This window comes from Protopterus annectens, chromosome 4.part0, assembly GCF_019279795.1.
Source record: "Protopterus annectens isolate FY-2018-M chromosome 4.part0, PAN1.0, whole genome shotgun sequence".
Lineage (NCBI taxonomy): Eukaryota > Metazoa > Chordata > Ceratodontiformes > Protopteridae > Protopterus > Protopterus annectens.
In genome coordinates, this window is record NC_056733.1 from 1,840,906,392 (window position 1) to 1,840,925,390 (window position 18,999).

Consider the following 18,999-nt stretch of genomic DNA (forward strand, 5'->3'; position numbering starts at 1 on the left):
GTTTAAGTTCTGCAGTGTTGGAATATGTGTAGTTTTGTGGTTTAAGAAGGACAGAGACTATTTAAATGAATAAGGGTGGTTGCACAGGGTCCTGGGTTCAGGACTTGGCAGTGAAATGCATGGCGGTAACACAGCATTTTATTCTAGAAACTTTCCAAAATTATACAAGCAATGTTTAAAATGTGTCCCTGGTTTTTGGACTTTTGCCCCCCCCCCAAAAAAAAAAAAAATAAATAATTGAAAATAAGTGCAAATAGCTGTGCAATGTCATTATATATATATATATATATATATATATATATATATATATATATATATGTGTGTGTGTGTGTGTGTGTATATATATATATATATATATATATATATATATATATGTATATATATATGTGTGTGTGTGTGTGTGTGTGTGTATATATATATATATATATATATATATATATATATATATATAGTGTGGGTGTGGAAGTAGACTTTTATGATGAACATGTTCTGAATTGGGCAGTTTTCTCATTATTGGTTCATGCATTTTTGTTTCATTGCCTCCTGGAAAAATGTTCAAACAATAAATTTAAAATGCGCTCTGTCTAACAAGTGTGATGTATATTACAAAGAATATAATTTAATAAAGTCAGGAAGGTGTATCAAACAACATATGTATGTTTCTTGTTTTGTGTGCAAGGGACCAATTATTTGAAAACAGCCCAAATGTAATCTTTATCCACCACTGGCCAGATGCATTGTCTTTGAATATGGTGTGGGTTTCAATGCTGTTTCAATGAATGTGAGACAGTATTGCTTTGTTTAGTAGATGTCTATTAGTGTTTGTGCATTGTGCTGTAAAATGTAAAAATAAAATCCAAATAATCGTTGTAGAAGTAAAGCAGTATGCACATGTTTGTGGTAAATGGGGCGAAATAACCAGGTAATGGGACATTGAAATAGCTGCTGGGGGGACTCTGGTGCCATATCTTGGTTGTCTGTTCTTCAGTTTGCATTTGAAAGTCAGTATCCCACAATTCCATTGGAGTGGGTGGGGTTATGTACTTATGTATGCAAATTATATGTTAATCAGCATACAGATTTGTACCTATTTTTCATGGGCCTTGTCCAGACTTTGATGTTGCCAGGTTGAGAGGTATGCAGCCAAACTCAGTGCTAGCTCTACATCTTGCTATGTTGGACAGGTGTGAGCTGTGCATGGTAGAGGAGGCAATTCATCATTGTCCACCCAACCATGGGAAATGGATCTTCCAGGAGTTACACTGACACTCCCATGCCCAAGGTCAGGTGAAATGTTGCTACCTGAATGGGAATGAAGTCTGCTGGACATGCTGCCTTCATGGGATTACCCAGGAACATGACCTCATGGCATGTCACATCTGGGTGTGGAAAGCACATTCACCAATGGACCAATGGAAGTACTGCCATTATGGAAGCATGACTGGGCATGGCCACATTGGCTATCAGCAGGTGTTGTGGCTGACCTATGCCCACAACAACATCATTCCTCTTCCAGCAGATGTTCCATCCCCGACACTGCTCATTCCGTGACAGACACCCCTCTGTCTATTACAGACACCCCTCATTCCAATGTGTTATTTATCCAATCCAGGTAATCTGCAGCACCGTGGAGGCAATCGCACATGTCAGACTGTGCCAGATCCACAACCTTGAGCATTTGTCTGGAGCACCATTCTGTATGTGCCTGTGCCTGCATGATGGCCCTAAGCATATGTTGTTTGACACTTGAAGAGACACCTGCAGCACCAGATTAGGAGGGACAGTAGGTCCCCCACCAAACACCCCTATCAACCCTCCAACATGGTACCTCACCAACACTTTGGCTATGGCCAGACTCAACAGGCACTGAAGCCGCAGTAGCCGCACTTTCCTACTCAATGTCATCGCCTTCCATCTGTCCTATATCTGTGGCCTCAGTGGACTGGGAAAAAGAATGGGGTGGCTGGATGTCAGTCTTTATGTCAGATTCAGCCTCTACACCCCAGCTGTGCCTCAGTTACACCACCATCATCATCAGTGTCTGTTAAGACTCTGACATCAGGTGGCACAGGGCCCACACTCCCACTGTCATGATCACCTGTGATAAAAAGGGAGAAACATGGGCATACATTAATACCTGCACTAGTATGGTGCAATATACGATAAATAACAAACTGTGCTGTCACTATTACAGACAGTACAACAATACGCACAACAGGTCTAAAATGACATATTATATTTCTAGAAATTGATCTGCAGTACTGAAATAACTTTATTTGGCTTACCATCTGCAGGAGGCATATGTCGCTGGATTCCTGATGGTCCTGAAATAAGTTAGCAAGAGATATTGTCAACATCATCACATTTAACAGTAAAACAGGGGGTACTACATGTACTCCTCTCTATTAGCATGAAGTGTTAATTCAACAAGAATATGGCTGACAACTCCAGGCTAAGCTTATCACTGTACAAGTCTTTAATTCCCCCAAAAAGGATCATGTGACACAAAAGTCAATTTTATTTCAATTATTTTACTGTACAGCAGTATTCAACTGGTCATATAGCAAATCCTACCTAAACGCTTTTCCTGAGACTGAGAAGGAAGGGCTCCCACAGCAATCACATATTGTGGGCCACTCTGCTGTGAAATGTCCTGTTGTAGAAGATTCATCAGGAATTCCTCATTGGAGGTAAGAGGTGGTTCTGCAGCAGGCCTAACCCCAGTTGCTATCTGGTCTCGGGCAACAGCAGCCGCTCTCTTCCGTGCAGATGTTTTCATGTCAGTGGCCATGTGGCACACCTACTCAGAAGTCTGTTATTGGCTGCCCATGGCATTTATGTTTGCAGTGATCTGTTGCCCTAGTCTCAGCCTCTCTGGCATAGTGGGATGACACTTCTGAAAGGAAAATCACCATGTTGACAGAGTGCATCAACAATTATTGCATTCTCTGCCTCACTGAAGAGGTGTCTGCACCTCAATGACATTTCCGGTCTTAGAATAAAACAGAAGTATAATACACATAAGTATCACATAACTACAAAGTAAGTGTTACCAGATAAAACAGTTAAGGTAGACAGTCAGTAGTACCCCAAGGAAAAAACATTCTACAGATGTGAAATACTAACAACAGGCAGGATGGAAAACAAGGAGAGTAGCAAGAGCAACATATCCTTGTATGTGCCACAGCAGTAACTCAGCTGTGCTCCCCCAAAAGAACAGTCCATTCTAGTTTGTGACATAGCAGTAACTTTTCTTTGCATCCCCCACCCATTAAAGTACAGGCACATGAACAACTTTGCTAATAAAACACATTTGAAATGCTTAACATGCACTCAATTGACCTGTCCCTGAAAAATTTGTACATATGTATCACACAGCTTACTATTTTTCTGTATTGTCAATAATTTGTACCTCTGACATGACTTGACAAACATTGCCATGCCATCAGTACACTTCAATCTAATGCATGCAGATAACAGCATAACAGGCTTTGATTCATATTATTCATGAATATATTCCAGAATATTCATTATGTAGGTAACAAAATGACAGCATACCTGCTGGAGTTCAATACTCCTCTGTAAAGATAGCTTTGGAAATATTTTGCTTTTCTGAACATGTAGCAAGTATCCTCACCATCAGTTTGACTAGCTGCAAGTTTGCCTTTTTATAATGGCGTAGATTATTCATGGATTGCATCTGTCTAGGCTGTGCTTCAGAGATGCTAAATATAGCATAAGCAGTTGAATTGCATGGTAATCAACAAATCTGGTGTTGCTATTTAACAAGTTAGAAAGCAAAAATGTACACTCCATGCTAGTTGTTCCTACGGATTTTAAAAGTAGTGGACACAGAAAGTCTACACAGACAGAATGTTAGGAGCTGCTGCTGCTTAACTCTATTTGTATGTGCTACAGGCTGCAGGCAATGCTGCTGCTTCTGCCAATAGGCCTAGGCTAAGACAGCGAAGAGTTTTCAGGCCACATTTAACTTATCACAACATACACGACATGGACATTGTAGAGTGCTACAGGGTGGACAGGGACACAATACAGGAACCCTGCTACTTCTATTGGCCTCAACTCAGAGCCACAGTCTTTATCTCCCCAGGTATTGGCTGTCTACTGCTTTCATCACAGTCAGCCCTGAACTAACACTGTGGCAACTACTGCATTCACAATGTAAGTCCTGAACATGTACTGTATTATATAATAATATTATAACACTTCCATAAATTTCAACACTTGGTACCGTATGCAACTACAAGGTGGGAGATTTGTACAGAATTTAATATCAAATGTGACAGCAGAGAGTTATTTGACTTGTATGTATCCATTAGTAAGAATAGGCCTCAGACCTCAGTGAGTCACACATTAATACCTCTCCAAAGTAATGATGATCACTGCATGCTCTCAGTTTAGCACCATACATTTGTAATGGGAAATCATAACAGAGAGAGTTCGAAAGTAATGAGATACATATCAGTTTCCGGCTACACCACCATCACAAGATCCAACCAGTAGGGTGCAAAACAAGTAGAGTAACAAGAGCAATATATCCTTGGTTTTGCCATGAAAGTAGCTCAGCCTGGGTTCACCCCCCAAAAGAACATTATACCCTTACATGCACCTAACCTGGATCCCACCTTTGCTCCCCAACCCCAAACAGCAGTCTATGCTTATTTGTGCCATGCAAACTTCAATTAATTTGAAGGCAACTGCATATCCTAGTGTTCACAGTTAATATCTCCACACATAGGTTCATAGGTTCATACTAGGCTATCTGCCCTATGGCATTTATAAGCCTAGCCAGAGTGTGTTTGGCTTTCGCCACCCATTTTAAATTAATTTTGCTATGCCCTTTTTCGAGGTTAGTATACTGTGCCTCTGTCTAACAGTGACACAGAAGTGATACCCGGGGTAAACCTACGATCTCCCATCCACTCATCAAGATTCCTCTTGAAGAGAGTCAGTGAGGGACTCTGCCTAACCTGGACTGGGATTTTATTCCAGAGTGAAGGGAGCCTCTGGGTTATGAATCTGTCCCTCCAGCATGTCCTATTTATTTCAGTGCTGAGGTTTGAGTCTCTCGAGCACATAGCTCGACGGGATTTGGATTTTTTGAGGTGCAGCATGTCCATTAATTCCGGGTTGGACATGGCTTTATACGTCAGGCACAGATCGCCTCTGAGCAGGTGGTATGCCACTGAGTAGAGCTGGAGTTTCTTTAACCGGGCAGCATATGGCATCTGTTTGAGCCCTTTGATCCTCTTAGTGAGGTACTTTTGGGGTCTTTCCAGTTGCTGCAGGTGTCTGGTAAGGTACATCCCAAAAGGGGCATTGTACTCAATTATGGGCCTGATGAGGGATGAGTAAAGAGGCACGATGACCTCCCCTGATCTAGATGTGAATCCCTTCATGATTAGGTGGGCTATATAAAATGTTCTTCTAACCACTTTGGTCATGTGGTTGTCAAATGAGAGATTGCTATCAACTTGGGTCCCCAGGTCCCTAATTACTTCTTCTGTACATAATGGATTACCACCTATGTGGTAATTTGTGGGCACTTTGTTTTTGCCAAAGGGGATGACTATACACTTTTTGGCGTTTTGCTTGAGGCCATGGCTCTGGCACCAGTTGTCTGCTTCTATGAGGCCCTTTTGGAGGATGCTTGTGTCAGCCAGAGAGTCGATTATGGCTCCTAGTTTTCAGTCATCTGCGAACTTGGTCAGCCACAGTCCTTCCATGTTGGCCTGTACCTCCGAGAAATATATACAGAACAAGAGAGGTCCCAGAACTGAGCCTTCTGGGATGCCATTTGTAACTGGTTTGGGGTCTGACATGGCTACAGCAATTCTAACCATGTGGGTTCTGTCCTTGAGCCAGTTTGCAACCCATCTAGTGACATAGGGGTTTATATTTAAGCTGGTGAGCTTATCTATAATGCCCGAGTGGGGTATTGTATCGAGGGCTTTTGCGAGGTCCAGGTAGGCTGTGTGGACCACCTTCCCCTCGTCAATGGCCTTGGTGACTGTTTCAAAGAAATCGACCAGGTTTAAGAGGCAGGATCTGCCCTTAACAAGGCTGAACTGGGTAGGATCCAGTGTGTGTAGGTCCCCAATATCTTTATTTATGAGGTCCATGATGATCCTTTCCATAGCTTTGCAGACCAAGCTAGTCAGGCTTATGGGGCGATAATTTCCAGGATCCGTTGAGGCACCACCTTTGTGGAGAGGGACCACTGTTGTTGTACGCCACTCTTTGGGTACATATCCTGTAGTAAGGCTGAGATTGAACAGTAGTTTTATGTTTGGGTTTAGCTCTTCTTGGAGTTCATGTAGGACACAGCCCAGGACACCGTCTGGTCTCATTGATGTTGTGTTTTTTGCTTTGGAGAGGGTGGCTCTTACCTGAGCATCTGAGATGTCAGGGGGGCAGCACTCTGCTGGGATAGATATTTGCCCTTTTGGTGGGGAGGGGGGGAGAAGTTTGCGCTGAACCTGTCAGCTAGGATGTTGGCAATGTCTGTGGGTTCGGTGTATTTTTTGTCATTTTGGACTAATTCTGAACATATCTGGGAATTCCCACCCAGGTTCCTAACATAACTAAAGAAAGCCTTGTGATTATCCTTAGTGTCCTGTTAAATTTTTCTCTCGAAGCTGGCCTTAGACGATTTTATGAGTGCCCATAGTTTTTTGCTAATACTGATCAGAGATGCCTTCCCTTTTTTGGGATTTTGCTCTATCATGTAGTAGCTTCCTCCTTCTATTATATAGTTTGCTTATGGCTGGGGTCCACCAGACAGGACGTCTGCCTTTGGAGGATTGGGTCTTGGTTTTATTTGGGATTGCATGATCCATGCATTCCTGAAGGTGTTCATAGAATGCATTTATAAAGGATTCTGCGGTCTGGGCCGTATTTTCCACAGGCCCGGGGGCTTTGAAGGATTCAACCTCAGTTTTGAGGAGTGTGAAATTTGCTTTAGAGAAGTTTTTCACTGTGGTTTTCTGGGCAGGGGATGGGATCGGGATGTGAATATCCAGTGAGATCAGTTTATGGTCTGATCTTACCAGTGAGGGATACACTTCTGGTCTGGAGCATAGAGTCCCCATGTTGGTGATGATCAGGTCCAGTATGTTTTCCCCTCTTGTGGGAGTGGTAACAAGTTGTTCCATAGCATTTGAGTTTATAAATTCTAGGAACCTTTGGGCTAGGGTGTTGGAGCTAGAGTAATGCTCCCAGTCTATGTTTGGGTAGTTGAAGTCACCCAATATAATGGTGTTTGGAGAGACCTTCATATTTTCCAGTGTTCTCAGGAAGGCCGAGTTGGGCTCCTGGGTTTGGGAGGGTGGTCTGTAGCAGGCTATAAACTGGAAGGCAGTTTTACCCACTGTTAGTTGCACATGGATATTCTCTGATGCTTCGTGCTGTGCCACCAACCTGGAGGTGTGGGTATCTTTGACGAATATTGATACTCCCCCTCCTTTTGTGGTTCAGTCCAGGTTTTGGGGCCGGAAAGCATGGTATGAGGTATAACCTGGTAGTGTTGGGGTGCTCTCGGGAGCCTTGAACCAGGTTTCTGTTACTGCACAGATATCTATGTTCTCCATGCTAAGGAGAGTTTTGAGTGCGTGCATCTTGCGGTTCAGGTGCAGACTGGACCCAGACAACCACAAACATACACCAGATGCATTCAGTTAATACTATTGGCCATCACAGAAACATATTTCCCAGTAGCACTCACTCTTCCACAACATGTTTGCATGATAGTAAGCATTACACAACACTTTCAAATGTTTTAAAAACAGAAAGTGTGCACTCCTGGTATACACGATACTTGCATTTGGTGGGACAACATCATTCTACATCGGTCTTGACCTGTGGTAGGCATGGCAGGTATTCCTGGAGAGTTTTTGAGATTCCATGGTCAAAGATGGGGTGTCTAAGAGTCCATAGTGTTTGTTGGACTCCAAGTAAATGAACATGGCCCAGGCTTTTGTAGAGGGACTTCTGTGGCACAGATTACAAGGCAAACTCATGGAATAGTCTGGCCCAGGCTCTGACTAGTGCTACCAGTATCCCCCGATTAGTGAAGAATGTAGAAATCACTACAGATACATCAGGATGAGGAAGAAGGATACTCTCAACTGTTGGATCAAGAAATGTAGGACTGGGGGCACTCCACAGATGTGTAAGTATCACTTACAGAGACTACTTGTCAGAGTTTAATGCTGGATATAGACTGAATTGGTATGCTTAAGCATATTCTGTTCAGTTCTGTTTTTCCTCAGCCATCACAGACCAAGACCTGAATGTGTAAACCTATGCCTCTAGATTGGCATGTATACGAGACACATGGGGTATGTATGCATCCCAAGAGTAGGGTTACAACACATTTATTGGTCAATTATGCAGTTGTATCAAACTGAGCTTTCATTTCTCAACTGTAATAGGAAAGAATGCATGTATTACTCTGGAGGCCAAAATAAAAAAACAGTTTGTATTACAGAGTAGTCATAGGTTATGCCTTCAAAATCCACACTTTCCAATTATACAACACTGTTAAGTTTTCATTGATATTGCAATGTAACATCAGAGCTCTAAAGTAGTGTCACCACTGGTTGCTGTAAATTGTAATCAGTATAATTGGAACATGCATATGTGCAATGTATGCACACATCAAGGATTGTTTACTGCAATCTGTAGAATATTCTGCATTGTTAGGAGCTGGGTAGTTTTAACAGTAAACAAAGGTATTTCTTAGGAGTTGGTACTGTTAAAAGCAAAGGTAATAGAATAGAGTCAAATACTTGGCTCATGCTTTATATGTCACATATGAAGTTATTAATGTTCTCCCTTTTTTCTCTCACCCCAACCCTTTTCTCTCTTTTTTTTTTTCATTTTTTTATTCTTTCTTATTTCCTTCAGCACAGTGGAGTAGGCCTGTCCCATGGGATTTTCTTGACCACACTCCACTGGCTATAGCACCACTTCCCAAGTACATCTGCTGCGCGACCTTGTAGAACCTCCCCTGCTGCCCTGCACTACCTTGTCCCTCAGGTAGTTCTGTCCTGCAGGATAGGCCATTGGTTCCCTCCAGGAGCAGTGGCAGAGGTGGTGAGTTTATCACCCCCATTAAACTGCCAGGGTTGGTGTGTAGGATTGTGTACCACACAGTTGGTGCATACCTACACCAGATGGAAATGGAAACAATACTCTCCATTACTTTATTAAACAACCTAAGGAGACACAGATGTCAGACGCTGCAGCCATCAGTCCAGTGTGGTGACAGTGATGAAAGTCCAATGGGTGATGACTCATTTCTCACTGTCACCCCACATGCTGTCCATGGGTTCACAATGTCCCCACCTTCATCCCAACCATGATGTTCACCCATCTCATTTGTTCATCACTGTCCCTGTCTCTTGTATCATTTGTCTTGTCTATTTGTAATTGCTTCCTCACCTGGCCACCTTACCATACTCAGACATTCCAACATCCCTTCCCCAACATTCCTTTCTCTCTCTCAAAAAAAAAAATGGCCACCTGTCCCACAAACAAATAAAAAAAATTGTTCCATACATAGGTCTCCATTTCGCATATGTGCCTTCATGACACACATGATTCATTCCAATTCCCTGTATAACAGAGTGTGTTGTGGTCACTCCTCTCTCTGAAGGTGGAAGCTCAAATACAACAAAATCTGTGCATATTTGTTCATGTTTTATTCTTGAAGAATTGGATAGCTACAGTTCTTTCCTACATCCTTCCAGCACTTTCCTTCCTTCCTTTTCTTGTCTTTCCCATTTATTTTCTTTAAATATAATTGTATGATTGTGAGCATTGTGAAGATTGAGGAAAGATGGGTGAAGGCTGCAAGTCTAGTCAAATAGAATTTGATAAATAACTCTATCATTTGCATAAATAAATGTAAACTACAGGCTTGTGTTTTTAAATGAAAGAAAACACTGTAAAATGTGAACTTCAAGATTGTTGCAACATTGCCATCTGCTGTAAGGAAAATCAAGCCAAGCATTTCAAATGTTCTTTGAAGTTACAATTATCTAAAAAAAATGGTGCCAAAGTGACTGGCTGAACACATTCTTTCTATTGTCTTAACTTAAGGAATAATTGTTAGAGTATACATATGAAATGTCTTTTATTGCTGTAGTTTCCCGAGCAGGTGTTAGCTTACTAAATAATGCAGTTTGTTTGCTTGGGAACTCCAGACTAACTGATTAGAAAGTTAAAGTAAGTGTTTTTCTATGACATCAGACCTGTCCTACTGTATTGTTTTAAGTTTCTGTGTGATCTCTGAACTCTTAGATATCTCTGTGGTGTAGTAGTATTATCTTGTGTTTTTATTATTTATTATTAAATATTTTAAAAAACCTTAACCTGTGGCTGGTTTGTGTAGAGGATTAGGCTCTAGAGTACTTTGCATACTTATAGAGTTCATTGTAGTAGGCCACTCTAAAAGCCTTAGACTGGATAGTCACATTACCAATTGGATAATAATATTGCACAGTAATAATTGGACACCCTTTCAAGGGCCTTTGGGTAGCTGATAATATTAGCTGGTGGTGGCAGGAGTTACTACTGTATAGTCTGGGTAAATGGGCACAGCTGGAGAATCTGTGTCAGCCTTTCCTGGGAGTATCTGTGAAGTTGTATAAATACTTATCTCAAAGTGTGGGTGTGTGTCAGCTACCTGGGCAGGGACGCGAAGCACTGGTTGGACAGAGAGGGTACTGTTGGTTAGCTTGCCAACTAGGCAGAGATCTGGACACTATAGTTGTGCCAGTGGGAGTCTTATTGGGGACCTGGAGAGCAAGGGAGAAACCAGCCCCAGAATGACTGTGATCTCTGTGTGCACTTAAGGGAAATTATACTTTACTTTGTGTATATGTTATCCTTTCCTCTTCTAGGAGACTACCTCCCTGGTGTTAGTGGTTAGGACTGAGGCTCCTTGATTGCTGGGCCAGGGCATGGCTGTCACAAGTGGTGGCAGTTGTTGGGATAAGATATCCTCACAAGTGTTTGGCAGTGGTGTGGGCAGAGTGAATACTTTAGCTTATGTACAGTGATCTCTGAAAGTGTTTTGTACTCCAAATCATCCACGCAGAGTATACTCAGAGTTCAGATCACAATTGTTTTATTTCTCTTGTTATCTTAGTTAGTCAGTGTGAGTAGATAGCATGTCAGCACAGGTATATGGAAAGATGACAAGGAGCCAGCTGGTGGAGATGTGCCAGGCTGGGGGACTGGTGCATGGAAACCTGACTAAGGCAGACCTGATTGCAGCCTTGGTTACAGCTGCATCAAGAAACAGCATCTAGGAGGACAATCAGACTGTCAGTGGAGATACAATATCCTCGGAGAATGGACAGCTCATCCTTTCTGCGAAGAACAATCCGATTGGCAGTGGAAATACAATATCCTCGGAGAATGGACAGCTCAACCTTTCTGCAGTGGACTTAAAAATCCAGCTGGAGCTAAAGAGACTTGAGTTGGAGGCCAGGCATTTGGAGATAGAAGCTGAAGAAAAGGATTGTCAGAGGAAGTATGAGAGGGAAATGCTGACTCTTCACCAGAGTCATGGAGGTAATGGGGAAGGGAGCAACTGGACCCCAGAAGCACAACAGGTCAGTAAATTCCTTCCGCAATTTAAAGAGGGGGATAATTTCGATAGTTTCATTCACATGTTTGAAAGGGTATGCAAACAGTATAGTGTTGACCAAAGGCTCTGGGTACGATTCCTGACCCCCCCTTACACCATGGGAAAGCTGTAACTTGTATATCACAAATGCCTGACTCTGTTTTGATTATACTGATGTAAAGAAATGTCTGTTACAATGTTTTAAGCTAACACCTGAAATGTATAGGAAAAAGTTTTGTGAGCATAGATGCAAGGCTGATGAAAATGTATGTGAATATGTTGTTGAACTGAGCACTTATTTTCATAGCTGGGAGAGTGGATGTCAGGTCACCACTTTTAAAGGGCTGGCAGACCTTTTGGTGAGGGAACAAGCCCTTAGCACTTTGTCTGAGGACATGAGGATCTGGTTAGGTGATAGACAATGTGCTACTTCAGATAAGTTGGGGAAGGAGGGAGACCTATACCTGGCCAGCAGGGCAGCCCTGCAAAGGAAGGGGACCCCCAGTACTGCTCATGGGTCTGAAGGAACCCATGGTGAGCAGCACAGACTGCCCCAATAGAATCAGCCAGTAGCAGGGGAAGTCACTACTCTAGGTACACGTCCAGGAGCTAGGGTTAAATATTTTGAATGCAACTGGTGGGGCCATGTGGCATACAGATGTCCACGGAGGCAAGGTGGGGAACCAAAGGTGAGGGAGCCAGTAAGTAGGAAAGACAAAATGCCAACAGCAGGTTGTCGTGAGACAACAAGGGTACTAAATTACCATCCTGCGGATGTCCTAAGAGGGAAGGATTTGGATATACCTTTCCGAGGTACAGGCCAATGTGGGAGGATAACTCCCTGCAGATGACTGCAAACTAGGCGCCATAATCAACTCTCCAGCTGACACAAACATCCTTTCAAAAGGTCTCACAGAGACAGATAACTGGTGCCAGAGCCATGGTCTAAAGCTAAATGCCAAAAAGTGTATAGTCATATCCTTTGGCAAAAACAATGTGCCCACAAATTACCACATAGGCGGTAACCCATTAAGTACAGAGAAAGTAATTAGGGATCTGGGGACCCAAGTTGATAGCAATCTCTTCTTTGACAACCACATTGCCAAAGTGGTTAGAAAGACCTTTTACATAGCCCACCTCATCATGAAAGGATTCACATCTAGATCAAGAGAGGTAATCGTGCCCCTTTATTCATCCCTCATCAGGCCTATCATAGAATACAATGCCCCTTTTGGGATGTACCTTACCCGACACCTGCAGCAATTAGAAAGACCCCAAAAGTACCTCACCAAGAGGATCAAGGGACTCAAACAGATGCCATATGCTGCTCGGTTAAAAAAACTCCAGCTCTACTCAGTTGCATACCGCCTACTTCGAGGTGATCTATGCCTGACATATAAAGCTATGTCCAATCCAGAATTAATGGACATGCTCCACCTCGGTAAATCTAAATCCCTTAGAGCCACACGCTTGAGGGACTTGAACCTCAGCACTGAAATAAATAGAACTTGCTGGAGGGACAGATTCATAACCCAGAGGCTCTCTTCGCTCTGGAACAGAATTCCAATTCATGTTAGGCAGAGCACCTCACTGAATCTCTTCAAGAAGAAACTTGATAAGTGGATGGGGGATCATAGGTTTGTCCCGGGGATTACTTCCGGGTCACTATTAGACAGAGGCACAGTAAACTAAACCTTAAAAAGGGCACAGTATACTCAAATCAAGGGGTGGCGTAAGCCAAACAAAATCAGGCTAGGCTTATAATTGACCCAGGGCAGATAGCCTAGTATGAAACTATGAACCTATGAACCTATAACGCAGTACTATGTACTTACGCAGTTACACGCAGTGAGACTAGGAGACAAGCATTTGGCTCTGGTAGCCTGGGGGAGACACAGACAGACTGCATACTTGCAGCCAGGACTGCTGAGGTGGTTACTTCAGGGAGTGAGCTACACTGTAGCAGTAAGACTGAATGCGAGCCACAGCCGTTTGTGGGTACTGATGTTTCCTTGGACAGGGTAATTGCAAAGGTAAAGGTGAGTAGTAGTACCCAGGCTGAAAGTGGGGCACCACTGTCAGAGGATGCCAGACTTCCTGTGGAAGGGGAGCTGGGAAGGGTTACAAGGAAAGAGTTGAGACAGGCTCAGCTCACATACCCTACATTGCAAGGCCTGAGGCAGGTAGCTAGGGAGGCACCTGATTCTTAAGGGAAGGGGGAATCTGTATACTGGGACAAAGGCTTACTGTACAGAGAGTGGACCCCTGAGGGAGGGCTAGAAGATTGAAAGAGTACAGCAGTTGGTAGTGCCTAGAGCTTACCATCTGGTGCTTCTAGCCATAGCCCATGATATTCCCTTTCCAGGTAATATGGGCATAAAACATACAAAGAGGTGTATTATGCAAAACATCTATTGGCCTGGAATTTCCAGAGATGTAACAGGGTACTGCAGGACCTGTAAGCAGTGCCAAAAGGTAGGCAAGGCAGGAGACAAGGTGAGAACTCCTTTTATGCCTTTTCCTGTGATTGAGGAGCTGTTTCAGAGGGTAGTTATGGATATTGTGGGTCCTCTGAGTACCCCAAATTCCATAAGGAAAAAGTATATTTTAGTGGTAGTGGATTATGCTACACAATACCCTGAGGCAGTGGCTTTGTCCTCCATTGAGGCAAAGAAGGTGACAAATGCTTTGTTTGAGATTTTCAGCAGGGTAGGTTTCCCAAAAGAAATACCGACTGACCGAGGTGGCAATTTCATGTCAGATCTGCTGGCTTGCCTGTGGAAGTCCTGTGGGGAGAAGTACATGAAGACCACCCCCTACCATCCCTAGACTAATGGTCTTGTGGAGAGGTTAAACTCTACAATCAAGTCCATGCTATGGCATTTGAAGATCAGTTTAAGAAGGAGTGAAACAAATATTTGCCCCAACTGTTCTTTGCTTACAGAGAGGATCCCCAGGAATCCACAGGTTTTTCACCCTTTGAGTTGCTGTATGGGCAGAGGGTGAGGGGACCTCTAGATTTAATTTGAGAAGAGTGGGAGGGTGAGTGTGAATCTCACAAGGAGTCTGCTGTGGTATACATCCTAAACCTCAGGCCAAGGCTCAGGGAACTCATGGGCTTGGCCCAGTAGAACCAGGCAGAAGCCCAATAACAGAAAAAATGTGTGGTGTGACAGGAATGCTCGAGCTAGAGAATATACTGTGGGGCAGCAGGTAATGGTTCTCATTCCTGTCAGACACAACAAGCTGCAAGCAGCTTGGGAGGGACCCTACAAGATGGTAAGAAAGGTAAGGGATGTTAACTACATGGTGGAAGTGCTAGGCAGATGGCAGGAGCACAAAGTGTACCATGTTAACATGATGAAACCTTGCCATGATAGGGAGGTCCTTGTGGTGAGCATTTGCAGTGGATTGCAGGAGTAGTCTGAGGGAGATCTGGGGACTGATCTCCTCAGTGAGGCTTGGGCTGACACCTCGACGGAAGGGGTAGCAATGTCCTAGCAGCTATCCCCTACCCAGGTTAGAGAAATCTGAGCAGTGTTGCAGGAATTTGGGGACATGTTCACTGGGAAACCAGGGAGCACCCACCTGGTGCAGCACCAGGTGGATACAGGGCCCCAGAGGCCTATTAAGAAGGCCCCTTATAGGATGCCTGAGAGAGTCAAACAGACTCTGAGGGAAGAGGTACAGGAGATGTTGGAACTAGGGGTGATTCAAGAGTCCAACAGTCCCTGGGCTTCACCAGTGGTGTTGGTACCAAAGAAGGATGGCAGCACCAGGTCCTGTGTGGATTACAGAAAATTAAATAGTCACACAGAGTCAGATGCTTACCCCATGCCTAGGACAGATGAGTCCCTAGAGCAGCTGGGTGGGGCTAAGTATCTTACAACCATTGATCTTACCAAGGGTTACTGGCAGGTGCCCTTGACTCCCAGTGCTAGAGAGAAGTTTGCCTTTATGACTCCTTTTGGCTTGTACAAGTTCACAAAGATGCCCTTTGGGATGAAGAATGCCCCAGCAACTTTCTAGAGGCTGGTGGATAATATCCTAGCAGGCTCAGGAGGATTTGTCTTTGCTTATCTAGATGATATTGCCATCTACAGCCATTCCTGGCAAGAGCACCTTCAGCATGTCAGGGAGGTGCTGGGTAAACTAGAGAGGGCAGGGCTGACCATTAAGCCGAGCAAATGTCAGATGGGTATGGCAGAGGTCTCCTAAGTAGGACATAGAGTGGGGAGTAGTAAGATAAGGCCAGAACCTGTCAAAGTGGAAGCTATTCAGGCATGGCCTGCACCTGTTACCAAAAAGCAGGTATGGGCATTCTTAGGGACAGCAGGGTACTACAGAAAGTTTGTCCCTAGTTATAGTACCATAGCTGCTCCACTCACAGACCTGCCAAGGAAGAACAGGTCAGATAAGGTAGTGTGCACCCCAGCATGTGACCAGGCATTTCAGAAGCTTAAAGAAGCTTTGGGAGGACCCCCTGTGTTAGCCAGTCCAGATTACAGCAAATAATTTGTTGTGCAGTTGGATGCTTCCAACCATGGGATGGGTGCTGTACTTAGCCAGATGTCTTCAGAGGGGAAAGAGAACCCAGTGGTTTATCTCAGTCATAGGCTCCAACCCAGGGAGGAATGCTATGCAGCTGTAGAAAATGAATGTCTAGCTATAGTGTGGGCACTGCAGAAACTTCAACCTTATCTGTATGGAAGAAAATTCACTGTTATGACAGATCACAACCCTCTAATATGGTTAAACAGAGCCAGTCAGCAAAATGCCAAACTGCTAAGATGGAGCCTGGGGTTGCAAGTATATACATCAGTGCAGCACCGCTGTGGGAGTAGCAATACCAATGCAGATGGGCTCTCAAGACATAGAATGGGGTGAGGTACCCCCAGATAGACCTAACCCTCTCAAGCGGTGTTTCTCAAGGGTCACTTGAAAAACTAGCTTGAGTTCTCCAGGGGGGAAGAGAACTTGTGATGGCTGTGCCCTGGTCTAGCAATCAAGGAGCCTCAATCCTCACCACTAACACCAGGGAGGTTGTCTCCTAGAAGAGGAAAGGATAACAAATACACACAGTAAAATACAATTTCCCTTAAGTGCACACAGAGATCACAGTCAGTCTGGGGCTGGTTGCTCCCTTGCTCTCCAGGTCCCCAATAAAACTCCCCACTGGCACAGCTATAGGGTCCACATCTCAGCTTAGCTGGCAAGCTAACCTCCAGTACCCTCTCTGTCCAACCAGTGCTTTGTGTCCCTGCCCAGGTAGCTGACACACACCCACACTTTGAGATAAGTATTATACAACTTCACAGACACTCCTGGGAAAGGCTGACACAGATTCCCCAGCTGTGCCCATTTACCCAGACTATATGGTAGTAACTCCTGCCACCACCAGCTAATATTATCAGCTACCCAAAGGCCCTTGAAAGGGTGTCCAATTATTACTGTGCAATATTATTATCCAATTGGTAATGTGACTATTCAGTCTAAGGCTTATTAGAGTGGCCTATTACAATGAACTCTATAAATATGCATTGTACGCTAGAGCCTTCTTCTCTACACAAACCAGCCACAGGCAAAGGTTTTTAAAATATTTAATAATAAATAATTAAAACACAAGACAATACTACTACACCACAGAGATATATAAGAGTTCAGAGATCACACAGAAACTTAAAACAATATAGTAGGACAGGTCTGATGTCAAAGAAAAACACTTAATCTAACTTTCTAATCTTTAGCTAATCTTAAGAGAAAACACAGTGCTATATTTCTACTTACATACATAAAGAGCATAAGCAGTACTGGGGTTGATGGTCCAAGACAAATGCTTTCAGTCTCTCACTGAACAATAGTTTTTAAAACACTAACAAATAGCTCTGCTAAGGCCCTCCCAAATTACATCATTTTGACACTTAGGCTTTCCCAGTATTCACATTACATCATTTTGACACTTAGTCTGGAGTTCCCAGGCAAACAAACTGCATTATTTAGCAAGCTAACACCTGCTCAGGAAACTACAATAATAAAAGACATTTCACATGTATACTCTAACAATTATTCCTTAAGTTAAGACAATAGAAAGAATGTGTTCAGCCAGCTGCTTCGGCACCATTTTTCAGATAATTGTAACTTCAAAGAACATTTGAAATGCTTGACTTGATTTTCCTTACAGCAGATGGCAAAGTTGCAACAATCTTGAAGTTCACATTTTACAGTGTTTTCTTTCATTTAAAAACACAAGCCTGCATTTTGCATTTATTTATGCAAATGATAGAATTACGTATCAAATTCTATTTGACTAGGCTGGTAGCCTTCACCCATCTTTCCCCAATCTTCACAGGCATTACATATTAACAAGCAGCTACAGCAAAACCAGTTATAAGTATTATATACTTTTTTTGGAAGCCAGTACCTTGGGTAGATGGCTAGCTATATTTTAGAGACTCCATACCAACTATCACACTTCAGAATTTGGATTTACATATAAAATTATTTGAAACTGTTATATACACTTGGATTTGAACCAAGTAACATCTGAACAAAAAAGTACATGTATCACAGCATTAACAGGTGGTGCTACAGACTCATTTGATTAGCAGTTGTATTTTAGAGACTGTATAGCAAGTGACAGACTTAACTGCTGTTGTATACACCTGCTACTTAACTGAATCTCTGGCCACAGGAATTAATGTACTTAATACAGTGATAAGTTTCTTTTTGAGACAAGTGGTCTAGCTATAGGTAATACGTTAAATTATTTTGGTAGTAGCATTCCTTATCAATGTTGGGCAATGCACAGCACCATGCAACATTGTGCACTACTGCTGTACAAAACTAAATGAGTATCATGCAATAATGGTTTATAAAACATTACAGGGGATCGTGCAATGCTGCTTCCTACAAATTTAATGAAGAAGATATGACATTAGTGATATGGGGAGCAAGCACGGGGATGTACAAAGAGAAATCTTTCCTAAACTGTATCCCTTACTATTGAATGTATTAAATACATCTGCTAGCTAACTGACTTTATGGCAGCAGGTATTAATTCATTGTTGTTGGAGGCAGATGGTACTGGGCTTACAGGTGGAAGTAGTAACTTTACAACTGTGTATGATACTTTAAATATATCTACTTATATTGCTGCCATTTACCATTGTTTCACATTGGTGTGAGGTGCACACCATCATGCAATAATTCTTTAAAAAAAGAAATGGGGAAGACAGGAAAGTGGTGAAATGTGGAGCAAGCAGGGGGAAGAACAAAGTGAAAGACAGGAAGAATGTGCAAGAAGGATGTAGGAAAGAACCATAGCTATTTATTTCTTCAAG